General features: G+C 37.9%; 1 pseudogene; it reads left to right on the top strand.

The window, feature by feature from the left end:
* The first annotated feature begins 261 nt into the window (after positions 1-261).
* Positions 262-1,197, top strand: LOC132660314 (olfactory receptor 6C74-like; annotated as a pseudogene).
* The last annotated feature ends 15,460 nt before the right edge of the window (positions 1,198-16,657 follow it).

The raw sequence follows: 16,657 nt of genomic DNA, 5'->3' as shown, positions 1-16,657 counted from the left end.
TCAAAATATAAAGATAATTTATGAGATAGTTTTTTATTTCATCAGATTTGTAGAAAATCATTATCATTTCTCAAAAGCAAAGTAAGAGCTTTTATTAGAGTTTATCTTACATTAATCATTTCAAACAATGTCCCATTAGTATATATAATTAATAGCAAATACTAATATTTTGACATTGTTATTTTAATATTTTACAATTGATATCTTTACATAATTTTTCTTGATATTTTTACCAGAACAGAAGCATAATAGGAGGTAATGATGGAAAACCGTACAACTGTGACAGTATTTATCTTAGCAGGATTGACAGAGGACCCAAAGGTGGAGATTGTGCTATTCGTCTTCCTGCTTCTCACCTACTTGCTAAGCATCTCAGGCAACTTAATTATCATTACCCTTACTTTGCTGGGTTCTCATCGCAAGACCCCTATGTATTTCTTTCTTCAAAAATTTTCCTTCTTAGAAATTTCTTATATAACTGTGTATTTACAAATTGCTTGTAAGCATGGCAACTGGGGACAAAACCATTTCCTATAACTGTTGTGCAGCTCAGTTATTTTTTGCCTTCCTTCTTGGAGCATCCGAATTTTATCTCCTGGTTGTCATGTCCTATAATCGTTATGTTGCCATCTGTAAGCCCCTGCATTATACAACCATCATGAGCAGCAAAATCTGTATCCAGCTGATCCTAAGCTCTTGGATCACTGGTTCCCTCATAATCTTTCCAGGACTCATTTTAGTCCACAGAAGCCTGGACTTCTGTGACTCCAATATCATTGATAATTTCTACTGTGACACTGCTCCCCTTCTGCAGATCTCCTGCAGAGATACACATGTGTTGGAAATTATGAGTTTCGTCTTAGCTTTGGTGACTCTGCTGGTCACCTTGGCATTACTGATTCTACCATACACATATATTGCCTGACAATTTTAAAAATCCCTTCTGCCAACCAGAGAAAAAAGGCTTTCTCCACTTGTTCTTCTCACATGATTGTCATCTCCCTCTCATATGGCAGCTGCATCTTCATGTACATTAAACCCTTGGTCAAACAGAGGATATCCTTAATGAAGGGAGTAGCAACTCTCAATACCTCAGTCGCACCACTTTTGAACCCTTTTATTTGCACTCTAAGGAACCAACGGGTGAAGCAAGCATTTAAGAACTTGCTACAAAGAGTCCTGTCTTTATCCAAGTAGAATCATGAGGTTTATAAGGAAATTTATAAGGCAATCTGCAAAGGAAGTGTTTAGATTGGGTCCCAATGTCACTGTTGCATCATCCAATATATAATCATACTTGTTCTTTCACTTATTTCTGAAGTATCATGATGTTTACATTGGCTCTTTTTTCTCAATATATGCCTTCCTGTTCAAAATACTGACACTTTATTTTTCTGTTCCATTGTAAGCATTCTCAAATTTGACCCTTTCCTCTCCTCTTCTTCCACTTAATTGTAGCAAATATATGAAAGATTGTTTTCATCAACTTTATGCGTTAGATCATGGAGACTTAATTATTTCCATGCATGTGCAGTATATTTTGTCCTTATATTTGATTTTCTGTAAACTCTTGATAAATTCAAAACAACTAAATGATGTGTCTTCCTTGGGATTTTTCCTTTGTTTGGTTTTTTATGTCTTGATATTCATTCTCTACTGTTTTTTTTTTTAATTTTTTTTTAACGTTTATTTATTTTTGAGACAGAGAGAGACAGAGCATGAACGGGGGGGAGGCGGTGGTCAGAGAGAGGGAGACACAGAATCTGAAGCAGGCTCCAGGCTCTGAGCTGTCAGCACAGAGCCCAACGCGGGGCTCGAACTCACGGACTGCGAGATCATCACCTGAGCCGAAGTCGGCCGCCCAACCGACGGAGCCACCCAGGCACCCCATTCTCTACTGTTTTTAAATAAATATATTTAAGAGTAGAAATTGAGATTAAAACGCCAATTTGAGAATTTAAAAAGAAATCCCACTAGGCTAGTGTAATAAAAAATATGGTATATATATTTCATACTACATTTTATTCTATATAATAAGTAAATACTGACTCATGTAAGTGTACTTAATCTGGGTAACTTTGATTAAGAATAAAATGCTGCCTAGACAGATCACATTTGATACTTTAACAGCTATTCCTTATTCGTGTTATAATTGTTTTCCTTAGAGTCTACATTTATAATGTAATAATAACCAGGTATTTTATTCTGTGATGTTTTTAAGGCTAATTTGAAAGTATAAAATAAGTATAAGTATACTATCCATATTAAAAAATGAAACAAAACAAAATTTATAGCATAAATTATTCTGATTTTATCTTGTGAAAAAATGATCTTCTAAGAGGTACAATAAGTTACTCCTGGTCACATGACTAGTAAGAAAGATAGAATTGAAATCATTTCTGCTTGATTCCAGAGGCTATGTCTATGGTACCAGCACTTCACAATCAGTTTGTGGCAAAGAGTGGTTTACATGTATACCAAAATGATTATGGCTTCAGTTTTGGGGTTGGATGTAGAGGTGCAATAAGAGACTCTCAAGCTGGTTATGTTGGCTGGTATTGTAGTTTACTGTAGTGTCTTGTTATTTTATATATGTGACATGCCACTTAAAAATCTAGAAAGCTTTGTAATATAGCAATTATGTACTTGTAGGGTGCTTCTTACAGTTTTACTATATGACCTGTTGTCGAGTCACAGAGTCAAATTGTCCTGAAGTAGATAATTGCTTTTGTATGCCCAAGATAATCTCTCTCTCTCCCACTCAGTCTCTATCTCTGTCTCTATTTCTCTCGTGCACACGTGCATACACACACACACAAACACACTTATCTCTATATCTACCTCAATAATTTCTTTTTTTTCTTTTTCTTTTGGTAGGATGATTTCCATAATTTGTATATGAGTCCATAAACCACAGTTAGCCAATCAAGGCATTGGACTCTCTGATTAGCTCAAGGTTACACTTCTATCCTGGGTTTTACAGATGACCATATTCTCTCTACAAACAACTAAATTAGTGTTAGGCATGAGACCAAAGTCAGTTCAGTAAAATACAATTTAATAAATTTTTGTAAATATTAGAGAGAATAGTCTTTACTGTATGTTTACAGCTATAAAAAATAAATACAGAACTTTCAGGGATCCATTAAATAGGACATGTATACCTCACTATGAAGCCAGAGTAAAGAAAGGCAGAACCAAAAAGGAAAAAAAAATAAGACTATGAATACCAATAACTTCATTTTTTTCATTTTCAGTAACCAAAAATAACAAAAGCTAGCATCTCGTGGAATTTCAGGTTGGATTTCCTATACTCATAACCAAGATGAGTCTTTTTAATTGTCGTATCTACTAAATGTTCTCTCTACCCCACTGTGTATCTCTTGGACCTTGGTGGCTTTGTCCTCAGGTATTAAGCAAGAGAAAATGAAAACTAAGAAGAATTTCATTCCCTATATTTTTTATCTATTAGGTTTTTACTTAATGTTTATCTGAATACCACCAGGCCAAGTATTTCTAGAAATTTGTCCCAGAAAAGTACAAGTTTTTAAATGTGTTAATTTTAGAGCAGTTTTAGGTTTACAACAAAATTGAAAAGAAGGTATAGAGATATCCCATATAACCATGGACCTCAAACATGCATAGCTTCCCCCATTTACAATATCCCTCAGCAGAGTGATAGGTTTCTTATAATTGGTGAACCTACATTAACACAGCATAGTTACCTAAAGTCCATAGTTTACATTAAGGTTTAGTCTTGGTGAATCCACATTCTATAGGTCTGGACAAAAGTATACTTACTGATAGATATGTAGGTTGACAGATGATATAGATGGAAGATATATAGATATAAATCCTTTGTACCCTGCCTATTCATCACTTTTCACCCCTCACTCCCCAAAAACTGCTTATTTTATCATGATCATAGTTTTTCCTTTTGCAGAATGTTATATAGTTGGAATCATAAAATATGTAGCTTTTTCAGATTAGCTTCTTTCACTTAGTGACATGCACTTGGGTTTCCTTCATGTCTTTTCATGGTTTGATAGCTCATTTCTTTTTTAGGATTGAATAATATTCTATTTTCTAGATGCATCATAGTTTGCCCATTTACCTACTAAAGGGTATCTTAGCTGCTTCCAAGTTTGGGCAATTATGGATAAAGCTGCTATAAGGATCTGTGTGCAGGTTTTTGTGTGACCTATTTTGGTGAGTCAATACTGAGATGGGTGATTACTGGATCAAATGGTAAGAGTGTTTAATTTGTAAGAAACCACCAAATGTCTTCCAAAGTTGCTGTACCATTTTGCATTCTACCAGCAAAAAAAATGAAAGTTCCTGTTCCTTCACATCCTCATCACCTTTGGTGATTTAAGTGTTCTAGGGTTGGCCATTTTAATATGTGTGCAGTGGTTTCTCCTTGTTTTCATTTACATCTCCCTGATGATATATGATGTGGATCTTCTTTTCATGTGCTTATTTTCCATCTATGTATCATCTTTGGTGAGGTATCTGTTAAGATCTTTGGTCCAGTTTCTAATCTTGTTCATTTTCATTGTTTTTTTAATATGAAATTTATTGTCAAATTGGTTTCCATAAAACACCCATTGCTCCTTCCAACAGGTGCCCTCCTCAATGCCCATCACCCACCCCCCTCTCCCTGCCAATCCCCATCAACCCTCAGTTTATGCTGTTTTTAGAGTCTCTTATGGCTTGGCTCCCTCCCTCTCTAACTTTTTTGTCCCTTCCCCTCCCCCATGGTCTTCTGTTAAGTTTCTCAGGATCCACATAAGAGCGAAAACATATGGTATCTATCTTTCTCTGTATGACTTATTTCATTTAGCATAACACTCATTTCCATCCGCATTGCTACAAAAGGCCATATTTCATACTTTCTCATTTCCAAGTAGTATTCCATTGTGTATATAAACCACAACTTCTTTATCCATTCATCAGTTGATGGACATTTAGGCTCTTTCCATAACTTGGCTATTGTTGAAAGTGCTGCTATAAATATTGGGGTACAAGTGCCCCTATGCATCAGCCCTCCTGCATCCTTTGGGTAAATTCCTAGCAGTGCTATTCCTGGGTCACAGGGTAGATCTATTTTTAATTTTTTGAAGAACCTCCACACTGTTTCCCAGTGTGGCTGCACCAGTTTGCATTCCCACCAACAGTGCAAGAGGGTTCCCGTTTCTCCACATCCTCACCAGCATCTATAGTCTCCTGATTTGTTCATTTTGGCCACTCGGACTGGCGTGAGGTGATATCTGAGTGTGGTTTTGATTTGTATTTCCCTGATAAGGAGCGACGTTGAGCATCCTTTCATGTGCCTGTTGGCCATTTGGATGTCTTTCTTAGAAAAGAGTCTATACATGTTTTCTGCCCATTTCTTCACTGGATTACTTGTTTTTCAGGTGTGGAGCTTGGTGAGTTCTTTATAGATTTTGGATACTAGCCCTTTGTCCGATATGTCATTTAAAAATATCTTTTCCCATTCCATCGTTTGCCTTTTAGTTTTGTTGATTGTTTCCTTTGCTGTGCAGAAGCTTCTTATCTTCATGAGGTCCCATAAGTTCATTTTTGCTTTTAATTCCCTTGCCTTTGGAGATGTGTCAAGTAAGAAATTGCTACGGCTGAGGTCAGACAGGTCTTTTCCTGCTTTCTCCTCTAGGGTTTTGATGGTTTCCTATCTCACATTCAGGTCCTTCATCCATTTTGAGTTTATTTTTGTGAGTGGTGTAAGAAAGTGGTCTAGTTTCATGCTTCTGCATGTTGCTGTCCAGTTCTCCCAGCACCATTTGTTAAAGAGACTGTCTTTTTTCCATTGATATTCTTTCCTGCTTTGTCAAAGATTGGTTGGCCATACTTTTGTGGGTCCAATTCTGGAGTTTCTATTCTATTCCATTGGTCTATGTGTCTGTTTTTGGGCCAATACCATGCTATCTTGATGATTACAGCTTTGTAGTAGAGGCTAAAGTCTGGGATTGTGATGCCTCCCGCTGTGGTCTTCTTCTTCAATATTACTTTGGCTATTCAGGGTCTTTTGTGGTTTCACACAAATTTTAGGATTGCTTGTTCTAGCTTTGAGAAGAATGCTGGTGCAATTTTGATTGGGATTGCATTGAATGTGTAGATAGCTTTGGGTAGTATTGACATTTTGACAATATTTATTCTTCCAATCCATGAGTATGGATGTTTTTCCATTTCTTTGTATCTTCTTTGATTTCCTACATAAGCGTTCTATAGTTTTCAGCATACAGATCTTTTACATCTTTGGTTAGGTTCATTCCTAGGTATTTTATGATTCTTGGTGCAACTGTGAATGGGATCAGTTTATTTGTCTTTCTATTGCTTCATTATTAGTGTATAAGAATGCAACTGATTTCTGTACATTGATTTTGTATCCTGCAACTTTGCTGAATTCATGTATCAGTTCTAGCAGACTTTTGGTGGAGTCTACCGGATTTTCCATGTATAATATCATGTCATCTGCAAAAAGTGAAAGCTTGACTTCATCTTTGCCAATTTTGATGCCTTTGATTTCCTTTTGTTGTCTGATTGCTGATGCTAGTACTTCCAACACTATGTTAAACAACAGCGGTAGAGAGTGGAGATCCCTGTCATGTTCCTGATCTCAGGGGGAAAGCTCTCAGTTTTTCCCACTGAGGATAATATTAGCTGTGGGCTTTTCATAAATGGCTTTATGATGTTTAAGTATGTTCCTTCTATCCTGACTTTCTCAGGGGTTTTTATTAAGAAAAGATGCTAAATTTTGTCAAATGCTTTTTCTGCATCGATTGACAGGATCATAATGTTCTTTTATTAATGTGATGTATCACATTGATTGATTTGTGAATGTTGAATGAGCCCTGCAGCCCAGGAATGAATCCCACTTGATCATGGTGAATAATTCTTTTTATATGCTGTTGAATTCGATTTGCTAGTATCTTATTGAGAATTTTTGCATCCATATTCATCAGGGATATTGGCCTGTTTTGTTGCTGGGTCTCTGTCTGGTTTAGGAATCAAAGTAATGCTGGCTTCATAGAATGAGTCTTGAAGTTTTCCTTCCCTATTTTTTGTAACAGCTTGAGAAGGATAGGTATTATCTCTGCTTTAAATGTCTGGTAGAATTCCCCAGGGAAGCCATCTGGTCCTGGACTCTTATTTGTTGGGAGATTTTTGATAACTGATTCAACTTCTTTGCTGGTTATGGGTCTGTTCAAGTTTTCTATTTCTTCCTGTTTGAGTTTTGGAAGTGTGTGAGTGCTTAGGAATTTGTCCATTTCTTCCAGGTTGTCCAGTTTGTTGGCATATAATTTTTCATAGTATTCCCTGGTAATTGCTTGTATTTCTGAGGGATTGGTTTTAATAATTCCATTTTCATTCATGATTTTATCTATTTGGGTACTCTCCTCCCACCTTTCTTTCTTTTTTTTGAGAAGCCTGGCTAGAGGTTTATCAATTTTGTCTATTTTTTCAAAAAACCAACTCTTGGTCTCATTGATCTGCTCTACAGTCTTTTTAGATTCTATATTGTTTATTTCTGCTCTGATCTTTATTATTTCTCTTCTTCTGCCGGGTTTGGGGTGTCTTTGCTTTTCTGCTTCTGTTTCCTTTAAGTGTGCTGTTAGATTTTGTATTTGGGATTTTTCTTGTTTCTTGAGATAGGCCTGGATTGCAATGTATTTTCCTCTCAGGACTGCCTTCTCTGCATCCCAAAGTGTTGGATTGTTGTATTCTCATTTTCATTTGTTTCCATATATTTTTAAATTTCTTCTCTAATTGCCTGGTTGACCCATTCATTCTTTAGTAGGGTCTTCTTTAACCCCCATGCTTTTGGAGGTTTTCCAGACTTTTTCCTGTGGTTGATTTCAAGCTTCATAGCATTGTGGTCTGAAAGTATGCATGGTATGATCTCAATTCTTGTATACTTATGAAGGGCTGTTTTGTGACCCAGTATGTGATCTATCTTGGAGAACGTTCCATGTGCAGTCGAGAAGAAAGTGCCTTCTGTTGCTTTGGGATGCAGAGTTCTAAATATATCTGTCAAGTCCATCTGGTCCAATATATCATTCAGGGCCCTTGTTTCTTTATTGATCCTGTGTCTAGATGATCTATCCATTGTTGTAAGTGGGGTACTAAAGTCCCCTGAAATTACCACATTCTTAATAAGGTTGCTTATGTTTGTGATTGTTTATATATTTGGGGGCTCCCGTATTCGGCACATAGACATTTATAAATGTTAGCTCTTCCTGATGGATAGACCCTGCAATTATTATATAATGTCCTTCTTCATCTCTTGTTACTGCCTTTAATTTAAAGTCTAGTTTGTCTGATATAAGTATGGCTACTTCAGCTTTCTTTTGACTTCCAGTAGCATGATAGATAGTTCTCCATACCCTCACTTTCAATCTGAAGGTGTCCTCAGGTCTAAAATGAGTCTCTTGTAGATAGCAAATAGATGGGTATTGTTTTTTTATCCATTCTGATACCCTATGTCTTTTGGTTGGAGCATTTAATCCATTGACATTCAGCGTTATTATGGAAAGATATGGGTTTAGAGTCATTGTGATGTCTGTAGGTTTCATGCTTGTAGTGATGTCTCTGGTACTTTGTGGTCCTTGCAATATTTCACTCACAGAATCCCCCTTAGAATCTCTTGTAGGGCTGGTTTAGTGGTGATGAATTCCTTCAGTTTTTGTTTGTTTGGGAAGACCTTTATCTCTCCTCCTATTCTGAATGACAGACTTGCTGGATAAAGGATTCGCGGCTGCATATTTTTTCTGTTTATCACATTGAAGATTTCCTGCCATTCCTTTCTGGCCTGCCAAGTTTCAGTAGATAGGTCTGCCACTACTCTTACGGGTCTCCGTTTATATGTTAGAGTGTGTTTATCCCTAGCTGCTTTCAGAATTTTCTCTTTATCCTTGTATTTTGCCATTTTCACTATGATATATCATGCAGAAGATCGATTCAAGTTATGTCTGAAGGAAGTTCTCTGTGCCTCTTGGATTTCAATGCCTTTTTCCTTCCCCAGATCAGGGAAGTTCTCAGCTATGATTCATTCAAGTACACCTTCAGCCCCTTTCTCTTTCTCTTCCTCTTCTGGAATTCCTATTGTACGGATATTGTTCCTTTTGATTGTATCACTTAGTTTTCTAATTCTCCCCTCATACTCCTGGATTTTTTTTTTCTCAGCTTCCTCTTTTTCCATAATTTTATCTTCTAATTCACCTATTCTCTCCCCTGCCTCTTCCATCCGTGTATGGCCACCTCCATTTTATTTTGCACCTCATTTATAGCATTTTTTAGGTCCTCATGACTATTTCTTAGTCCCTTGATCTCTGTAGCAATAGATTCTCTGCTTGCTCTATGCTTTTTTCAAGCCCAGTGATTAATTTTATGACTGTTATTCTAAATTCTTGTTCTGTTATATTGCTTAAATTGTTTTTTATCAGTTTGTTAGCTTTCACTACTTCCTGGGGTTTCTTTTGAGGGGACTTCTTCTGATTCGTCATTTTGGGTAGTCCCTGCAGTCGCTCCAAATGCAGGGCACTTCTGTGCTGTCCGGAGTAACTTGTGTTGGTGGGAGGGGCCGCAGTCAGACCCGATGTCTGCCCCTAGCCCACCGCTGGAGTCACAGTCAGACTGGTATGTACCTTATCTTCACCTCTCCCAGGGGCAGGACTCACTGTGGGTGGCCCCTTTCAGGGCTACTTGCACACTGCCAGGCTTGTAGTGCTGTTTGGACAGGATCTGGCATATTAGCCAGGGTGTGGGAGGGGCAGGCTTAGCTTTCTTTGCTGTCCGTGGTCCCCTGCGGGAGGGGCCCTGCAGCATTGGGAGGGAGGCAGGACCATAGGAGGGATGGATCCACAGAAGCACAGTGTTGGGCATGTGCGTGGTGCAAGCAAGTTTGGTGATGGGAACTGGTTCCCTTTGGAATTGTGGGTGGGGGATGGGAGAGGGAGATGGCGCTTACCAGCGCCTTTGTTTCCCCACTGAGCTCTGTCCTTCTGGGGCTCAACAACTCTCCTTCCCAGTGTCCTCTCGCTCTCCCCACTCTCCAAGAGCAGAACTGTTGACTTTTAACATTCCAGATGTTAAGTCCTGCTGGCTGTCAGAACTTACGCAGTCCTGCCCCTCCGCTTTTGCAAGCCAGACTCCGGGTTTCCGCCTTGCTGGGTGGGCTGCCCCTCCACCGCCCCAGATCCCTGCCACCAGTCCATGTAGCACTACCGCCTCTCCGCCCTTCCTACCCTCTTCTGTGGGCCTCTTCTCTATGCTTGGCTCTGGAGAGTTAGTTCTGCTAGTCTTCTGGTGGTTTTCTGGGTTATTTAGGCAGATGTGGGTGGAATCTAAGTGATTAGCAGGATGAGGTGAGCCCAGCGTCCCCCTACGCCGCCATCTTCCCTGCTCAATTTCTCATTTTCATTGTTGAATTCTAAGAGTTTTTGTATATTTGAGTTACTTTTCACATGTATTTTATGTAAATATTGTCACCCTGTATGTGACTTGTCTTCTCATTTTCTTGACACTATCTTTTGCACAGCAGAAGTTTTTAATTTTAATGAAATCCATCTTACCCATCATTTCTTTCATGGATCATAACTTTCATGTGGTATCTAAAAGATCACTGCCAAAATCAAAATTATCTAGGTTTTCTCTGTGCTTTTAGGAGTTTCAGAGTTTTGCCTTACATATAGGTCCAAGTTATGGACACCCTGCCTGAGGATATCTGATTATAAAAATTTAAAGTTTAGTATGAAGTTGGGAAAGAATATGATTTAAGCTTATAAACTTGTTAACACCATAGATACTGTTAATATGCTTTTCATATTCTTTTTCAAAAGTTTTTATTTAAATTCTGGTTAACATACACTGAATAATGTTTTCAAGAGTAGAAACTAGTGATTCTTTGCTTACATAAAACTCAGTGCGCATTTCAAGGATTGCCCTCATTAATGCCCATCACACATTTATCCCATCCTCCATCCACATCCCCTGCAGCAACCCTCATATTGTTTTCTATAGCTATAGGTATCTTTGGTTTACCTTCCTCTCTCTTTTTTATATCACATATGTTCATATGTTTTATTTCTTAAATTCGACATGTGAGTAAAATCATATGGTATTTGTCTTTCTCTGACTGACTTATTTACTTTAGCATAATATGCTCTAGCTCCATCCACATCATTGCAGTTGGAAAGATTTCATTATTTTTGATGGGTGAGTAATATTCCACCGTATATATGTATACCACATCTTCTTTGTCCAATCATCAGTCAATCGGAATTTGAGCTCTTTCCATAATTCGGCTGTTGTTCATAATGGTGCTATAAATTTGGGGGTGCAAATGCCCTTTCAAATCAGTATTTTTGTATCCTTTGAATAAATACCCAGTAAGGCAATTTCTGGGTCACAGGCAGTTCTGTTTTTAATTTTTTGAGGAACCTCTTTACTGTTTTCCAGAGTTGCTGCACCACTTTGCATTCCCACAAACAGTGTAAGAGGGTGCCCCTTTCTGCACATTCTTGCCAACTCCTGTTGTTTCTTGTGCTGTTAATTGTAGTCATTCTGCCAGGTTTTATATGGTATTTCATAGTGATTTTGATTTGTATTTCCCTGATGATGAGTGATGTTGAGCATCTTTTCATGTGTCTGTTGGCCATCTGGATGTCTTATTTGAGGACAATGTTTATTGATGTCTCCTGACCATTTCTTAACTTGATTATTTGGTTTTGAGGTGTTGAGTTTAAGTTCTTTATATTTATCAGATACGCCATTTGAAAATATCTTCTCCCATTCTGTAGGCTTCCTTTTAGTTTTGTTGATTATTTCCTTTGCTGTGCAGAAACTTTTTTATGTTGATGAAATCCCAATAGCTTATTTTTGCTTTTGTTTCCCTTGCCTGCAGTGACATGTCTAGTAAGAAGTTGCTCCAGACAAAGTCAAAGAGGTTACTGTCTGTGATCTCTTCTAGGATTTGGTTGGTTTCCTGTGTCACAATTAGGTCTTTGATCCATTTGAATTTATTTTTGTTTATGGTGTAAGAAAGTGGTCCAGTTTCATTATTTTGCATGTTGCTGTCCAGTTTTCCCAACACCATCTGTTGAAGAGACTTTTTTCCACTGGATATTCTTTCCTGCTTTGTCAAATATTAGTTGACCATATAGCTGTAGGTCCATTTCTGGGTTTCTGTTCAGTTCTCTTGATGTATTTGTCTGTTTTTGCCAGTACCATACCGTCTTGAGGGCTACAGCTTTGTAGTGTAGCTTAAAGTCTGAAATTGTGATGCCTCCAGCTTTGCTTTTCTTTTTCAGAATTGCTTTGGCTACTCAGGGGTCTTTGTTGTACTATGCAAACTTTAAGATTGTTTGTTCCACTCTGTGGAAAATGCTGGTGGTCTTTTGATAGGAATTCCATTAAATGTGCACATTGCTTTGGGTAGTATAGACATTTTAACAGTGTTTGTTCTTCTAATCCATAAGCACAGAGTGTTTTCCCATTTCTTTGTCTCGTCTTCAATTTCTTTCATAAGTTAAAATTTTTGGAGTACAGATCTTTTACCTCTTTGGTTAGGTTTATTCATAGGTATCTTATTGTTTTGGGTGCAATAGTAAATGGGAATGATTCCTTAATTTTTTTTTCTGCTTCTTCATTATTGGTGTATGGAAATGCAACAGATCTCTGTACGTGGATTTTATATCTGCAACTGAATTTGTGTATCAGTTCTAGCAAGTTTTCGTGGAGTCCCTGGCTGTGACCTCTTCATGTTCTTTCTTTCTAGATGAATTATTCCATCTGGGCATTTTGTCTAGGTCCTTGTTTTCTCTGTGTTAGGAAAGGCTGCTATGTTTCCTGCTTCTGAGAATAATGGCTATGTTGCGAAGAGGTCCTATACTGTCCAATGCCTGGCTCTTCAGGAAGTGTTTGTAGTATATGCTGTGTGCACTCTGTTGTGTGTTTTTTTAATGTTTATTTATTTTTGAGAGACAGAGTGAAAGCAGGGGATGGGTACAGAGAGAGAGAGAGGGAGACACAGAATCCAAAGCAAGCCCCAGGCTCTGACCTGCCAGCACAGAACCCAACGTGGGGCTTGAACTCACAAGTTGTGAGACCATGACCTGAGCCACCCAGGTGCCCCTCTGATGTTGTGTTTTAGCTGTGTTTCCCTAAGGTCAGTCTTCTGCAGAGTTCCTCCTTGCCTAAGGTGGGGAGCATTTGGACCTTTTCCATGTCTGGAAAGTTTTAACTAGGTATGTTTTAGTCTGCTTGTTAAAAGAGTCTAGATCTTATTTCTTCTAGAGGTGAAGCTTTGCTTCACTCTATGGTGAATAGACGTGGTGCATGTAGAGAGTTTGTGTTGGTCTTCTGGCAAACAGGTCTGGCTGCTGCTCTGACTCTCATTCACAGTTGTCCTAGTTCAGAAGCACCTGCAGAGCACAGGGTATGGGGCTTGGTGTAGGTGGCTCCAGCCTCCACTTTGGTGCTGTGCCTCCACTTTGGGCAAGTATGCCTGAAAACCAGCATGGTGGGACCTCTTCCCCCAGAACATGAGCACAAACCCCAGAAATACCACATCTACTGAGCATAGAGTTCTGCAGAGCTTCAGCTCTAGTGGAAATAGCATCAGGTCTCCCTTGACAACCAGACCAGAGCACACCTAGGTAAAACTAGCCACACTCTGTCCAATGTCCAAACACTCTCCATAGCAGGCAAAGAGAAACTCTGCAGAGGACTGACCTGAGGGATCGAGTAGACAAAACACAGCAGTAGATAGAGTGCATGCAGCATACACCAGAGACACTTCTTGAAGCTCAAAGCCATGGACATTAAGTGACTTCTTTTTACCCAGCCATTATTCTCAGAAGCAGGAAATGTAACAGGCTTTCCTAACACACAAAAGACAGAGACCTAGACAAAATGTCTCATCAGATGCATGCTATTGTCGGGATTAATGGAAGTGATTTAGACGGATAATAATTATAATAGATTCATCTATTAATTTTTTGAATTTTTTAAAATTATGAAATGAAATAAATTCAGGGTACAAAAGGATTAAATATGGGCTACTTTTACTTTTCCAATTTTGTAGTGTATAAATTACGTGTTTCTACTGAATGGAGTGTATTCCATTCCATCATCCACTACAGACATAAACAGATACATGTATATGTATGTATGTGTGCATATATATATATATATATATACACATTTGCACACTTGTATAAGTATATATGAGACACAGTAAATAAACATAAGTAAAAATTAAACACAAAATGTAATTTTGATTTTGATGTTTTACTGTAATCTTCATGTGACTGTTAATTTATGTGATTTTTTTATATTGTCATTTGAACCTTAATTTCACTTCACTGCACCCCTATTTCTACTCTGCACATAGGTATAGTGCTACCATTTTGGTGTGGCTTAAAATAAAATTTCAAATGAATATGACTTTCAATACAGAAGTCCTCTTTCCAACATTCATTTCAGTTCCCATCCATTAAAACCATTCTGCTTCCTACTGTGCTGTGACTTTGTTAAATTATCATTAATTAAGTAAAGATGGTATGTAAGTTGTTGATCCAGGGTTCAACAAAAGACCATACAGGAAGCAAAATGGAGAGGTTTATTAATCACTGGTTCTGGAGGAGGCACAAGGCTCACTCAAGGTGCCACATGGGGAAGTCAAGGCAGAGTGTGAAAGAGAGAGTGGAGAGAGCTGGGCACATGCTTGTATTAGAGCCTGAGGGTAGAGTACTTTGGGGTCCTGGTCAATTGGTCAATTTAAACCAAAAAAACCAGGATTTCAGTATTCTTCCTGGTGGTTTTATCTAATGGCGCATTAGAGGAAAGCCCTGGGAGACAGGGGAGCCCATTACTTATGACAAGGGCAGTTGAGGGAATCATATCATATCAGGAACTTACGTTTACTGGTGGCTCTTTGGGCTGTTAAGAAGGATATGCACTTGAGGGAGGGGTAAATATCAGTTCAAGGGCCCTGCAGGCAAGTTTGCTATCCCAAATGGATGCCAAGTCAGCAGCATTATGAAGTAGTTTAGTTAAACTCTCAACAGACTCAGTGGTTTCCAAAACTGCATGGTCAGAAGTGAGAGTTAGTCACAATTGTGTATCCACTAAAAATCTCATTATAAAAGTACTGACTCCATTATTATGCAATCAGTCACTCTATTTTAGTTAGATACAATATTTTGAGCAAAAGTAGAATGAGACAAATATTTTCTGTACAAGTTTTACTTAGCAATAATATAGCAGACATTGGTAATGATAGAAACATTATTGAAAAAACAATTACTCATAATGTTGCACTGAAGCTGAGATGAACAATGCTTCTTTTTTTATATCGTGGTTAGATGAATATTGGATCTGTTATTTTGCAATGCATTTTCCAAATTTAATTCAGAAAAAAGTAACTATTTCATTTAGAGAAAAATTATACTTAAAACGGATTTCCCCTCTGAAAGTAAGAAGCTGAAAACTCACAGCCTCTATATCCATTCTGAAACAAGTGGCTCATTGGAAGAATTCTGCTTTAATTCCTCCCCAGACATATGTACTTTTGGTACTATCTCACTTGTCTAAGTTCTGAAGCCAATGTCCTCAGTAGCATAAGGAAAGGAACCCTGGCGATCCCACATTTTGCATTCCCCCAGAAGTCCCTGGGGGACAGATGTAAGTCCCTGGGGGACAGAATCACAGGGACAGATGTAAAGGTGATTGTGTCCATTACCTCACACCATTATTGCAAAACCTACTTCAATACCATTCTCATCACCAGTGATAGAACAACACTATTTCTGGTACATTTAGCAAAGCTATCATGGTCACTAGAATTTTGCAACAATTCTAAACTTGTTACAGTGCTAAAAATACTCCATTATTTGTCTTAGAAAAAAAGAAGAGTATAATAGTTGATAAAGTATCCATATTTTATTGACATTTATTCATTGATATTTATTACATTATGATTTTTAGTGTATGCCTAAAATGCCTAAGCCACCACTGCCCCTCAGAACTCTGATATTGATGCTACAGAAAATCAATGATAGGTTGAATGGCTGAACTTTGAGTGATCAAGCTCTACAGTGTACCATCCATGGTCTCTAATGTAAAATAAGAATAAGGCTATCCCAGAAAAATCGCCATTTTCTTGATTGCTCGATAATCAGCGTTGTACATTTTTCACCATGCCTGGGCACATTTAAATTCAATAAAATTTTGGAAAATTAGGGATTGATAATACTATAGATTGTGTCTCCAAATATTCCTCTCATTCCTGCTATAATCCTAAAAACCCTACTGATTACATTGCATATATCCTATTTAAGAAAGATTATTCGCAGCAATTGCAAGCAATTCCATAGATTTATATTAATGTCTTTTTTTAAATTTTCAAAATGTGACTGAGTTGCCATGACTACTACATGCCCTAGAGAATATAAAATTTTACTTGCTGCATAGCATTTTGATAATTTAGTAACATTTACTTAAGCCCACTAATTTAGTTGGCTACATCTAATGAGGCCATAGAACTCTCACTTCTTAGTAAGCTGGTCAGCTTTCAACGTTTCTGAAGAAATAGACTTTACCTTTGAGTCAAACAAGCTTTCTCACAACTCATATG

Source organism: Panthera onca, chromosome B4 (genome assembly GCF_046562875.1).
Source record: "Panthera onca isolate mPanOnc1 chromosome B4, mPanOnc1 haplotype 2, whole genome shotgun sequence".
Lineage (NCBI taxonomy): Eukaryota > Metazoa > Chordata > Mammalia > Carnivora > Felidae > Panthera > Panthera onca.
Note: the sequence above shows the minus strand (reverse complement) of the source record. Positions and strands in the feature narration are given on the sequence as shown.